We start from the raw sequence: 3523 nt of genomic DNA on the forward strand, positions 1-3523 counted from the left end.
ACATACAGAACTGCATACAAGACACCCATTGGGATGAGCCCCATCCGCTTAGTTTATGGAAAGGCCTGTCACCTCCCAGTTGAGGTAGAGCACAAAGCCTTTTAGGCAGTAAAGGAGTGCAACATGGGATTTGAGAAAGCCGGAGCTGAAAGGAAGTTGCAACTGCAAGAATTAGAAAGCCTTCGCCTAGAAGCTTATGAAAACTCAAGGCTATACAAGGAAAAGATGAAGGCTGTACATGATAAGCACATCAAGAGGAGAGAGTTCCAACCTGGGGATTTAGTCCTCCTTTACAACTCTAGACTGAGGCTCATGCCAGGCAAGTTGAGATCAAAATGGAAAGGTCCATATAGAGTAGAGAAGGCTGAGCCATACGGAGTTTTTCACCTGAGTCATCCTTCAAGATCTGAATTCATCAAAGTTAATGGACATCGTTTGAAGCTATATCATGGTGAGTGGGTGACGAAAAAGAAGGAGTTAGAAATCTTCCTCTTGGAAGATCCACTCACAGTAGAAGATTGAGCTAGTGGAGCGTCCAACTTATGGACGTTAAAGCAAAGTGCTAGGTGGGAGACAACCCACCATGGTATGATCGTTCCTTTCTTTATTCTTAGTTTTATTTTTCAATAACTCTTCTCCTTATTAGCACATTTAGTTTGCATCTGTATTTGCATATTTTTATTTAAAAGAAAAAAAGAGAGGGAGAGCACGCGACGCGACAGCGTCGCCGACGCGTCCACGTCGCGGGTGGCTCAGAAAGAATAAGAAATCGAACAGAAAGTCACGCGGGAGCGTGGCTGGAGGCGTGCCTTTGGCACAAATCACACCACGCGACCGCGTCGCTGATGCGTCCGTGTCACATGGGAAACATGCCTCCCACGCGTCCGCGTCACCCACGCGGACGCGTGACCTGAAAATCGACGTAAGAAAGAGTGCACGATCGAAAGTTGTGCTAGAGTGGTGCTGAACTGGTGCTGAACGCAGAAGCCTTACCACGCAGGCGCATGGCCCACGCGTCTACGTCATATCCCTATAATGGCCACTCACGTGATCGCGTCGACCACACAACCGCGTCACCCTGGAATTTGTCAATAATGAGTTTTGAACAGAGAGTTGTACGAGTGCGAGGCTGCCCTCGCGCCAGTAGCACAAAACGCGTCACGCGTCCGCGTGACCGACGCGACCGCGTCAATTCATTTATGCGCCATCCGCGCGAACGCGTACCCCACGTGTCCGCGTCGCTTGCACCGCACAACTTATCCTAATTTGCTAAATATCTTATCTTTCTCTTCCCCAAATCCTACTTTTTCTTTTCCCTCCTCATTATTTTCTTCCCCTTTCTTCCTCCTTCCTTCTTTCTCACTTTTTACTCTCTCTCTCTCACCACCATTATCAATGTTTTTCTTTTCTTTTCTTCATTTATGTTTTCTTCTCCTTTTCTTTTTCTTTTTACTTGCATTATCCATGTTTTCCTTTCTTTCTTTTTCTTTTAATTGGTGTTGAAAATTTATTAGGGTCATTATTATTCCTTATGGTTTGCTTGTGGATTGTTAAGGACTCATTTGGCAATTATATATTAATTTTTCAGGGTTGCTTGCATGTTCAATGTATTATTTTCATTAGCTTTTTATCATGGATGCTATGTGTTTGTGAAAACGCCCGTATGGCATTGTGCACTATTTTTGGATTTCTTTTAATCTACCACTCTATATGCCTGTTTTCACAAAACCCTTTTTAATATTTTATTATTTAAATATAATTGTCATTACAAACAAATTATCAGTTTGAAAGGCTTGGTAATCTAACTTGGACATTGAATGCTTGATCTATGCTTCTCATGCCTTTGCCTGCATGCCAATAAACACCTAGCATTTAATTGTCCCCATATGCACTTGCTATATTTCCATTGATGATTTTCCACATGTAGTCATGACCATGTGTTAACATCATTCATCTTTTAATGTGCATTGATTACCACTTTTTCCGTCCTCTTCCTTGCTCCAACCCTTGACATTTTAACATACTTTTCCTTTCTTTCTTTTAGGATGGCCACCAAAAAAGGCAAGGAGAAAGTTGCTCCTAAATCAACAGTAAGGAGAGGAACAAAACGAGCATTAGTGGCAGAGCCATCTTCAACTGCAGTTAAACCCTCAACAAAAAGAATTAAGAGGATTATAAAGGTTGATGATAAAGAGAAAGCCTTCCCAGCAAAGGACACTGTGCGATTTACCAATCGCTACTGTGAGCAGGTGTTCTCCATCATGGCAGAAAGGAGTTACAACAACGAATACCTTCTTATCCTCCCAACCCATATCGCTGAATTTGTTGATCCACAAATTGCACGAAGACAATGGGGTTTCCTACAGAGACAGCCACGACAGGTTAATCTTTCTTGGGTAGTCGAGTTCTACTCAAATTTCCACATGCCAACCATGTAGTCTGTCTATGTCCGTCAGAAGCAAATCCCCATTACAGAAGAGGCCATTCAACGAACTTTAGATCTTCCCCTTACTACAGAAGGATTGGATGCATTTCAAGAGGCCTCACTCAAGCGCCAGATGTACCAATTTGACTGGGACGCTGTTCTCAGAGTTATCGCACAACCTGGTAGCAGATGGATCTACGGATACCATCGTTCCCGTCCTAAGGGAATATCGGCTTCCGCACTTACCTTGGAGGCTCGAGTATGGGCACAGATTATGTCCCATTACGTCTTTCCGAGCACCCACGAGTCCTCCTTCACTGCAAACATGGCCGTTCTACTATGGTGCATCCTTACAGATCAACCTCTGAACCTACCAAGACACATCCGAAATGCTATGGGACACGTACAAATCACGGGCAACTTACCTTTTCCCGCCTTGGTCTCAGATCTTATCTCAACAGCCGGAGTCTCCTACAGAGCTGGGGACACCAAAGCCATGCTTCCACGGGATGATCAGTATGTCCCTAACGGGAAATATATCAGACTTCCAGTAGCCACCACAAGCCAGCCTACTGAACCGGCTGAAGACATTCCTCCTTCAACACCACAAGCACCTACAACCAATCAACTGCTCCATCAGATACTTGAAAGGTTGGATCGCCAGGAACACAAAGCAAAGCTAAGAGAGCGTCGTAACAAGCGCCGATTCACATACCTCAAGGAGCTACTTAAAGGAAAATACAGAGACTCAGACACCCCGGACTCCACTTCCTTTACCAGCACAGGGAGCCATGACGGTCCCGACTGTGGAGATACTGCTACCAGCCCACCTTTGTTCCTGACAGATGGCACCGAGGATAGTGCAAAGTCTTAAGTGTGGGGAGGTCGGTCAGTACCTGACTTCCGGAGGTAAATTCTCTTCCCTAACACCAATAAAATAGGATATTTAGTTATTTTTCTTTTGTAGAATAGGATAGATTGCATAATAATAGATTAGTTGCATGCATGTTCTACTTGATTGAAAAGACAATAAGTTTCTTCTAAGACCCTATTTTTAGAACAAAATTTCACTAATTTTAATTAAAAATTTTGTGTTAA

General features: G+C 43.7%; 1 pseudogene; it reads left to right on the plus strand.

Annotated features, from left to right (window-relative positions):
- Nucleotides 1–2045: 2045 nt before the first annotated feature.
- On the plus strand, nucleotides 2046–3299 carry LOC148552947 (uncharacterized; annotated as a pseudogene).
- The last annotated feature ends 224 nt before the right edge of the window (nucleotides 3300–3523 follow it).

The sequence above is a fragment of the Arachis ipaensis genome, chromosome B7 (genome assembly GCF_059453495.1).
Source record: "Arachis ipaensis isolate K30076 ecotype BB chromosome B7, ASM5945349v1, whole genome shotgun sequence".
NCBI lineage: Eukaryota > Viridiplantae > Streptophyta > Magnoliopsida > Fabales > Fabaceae > Arachis > Arachis ipaensis.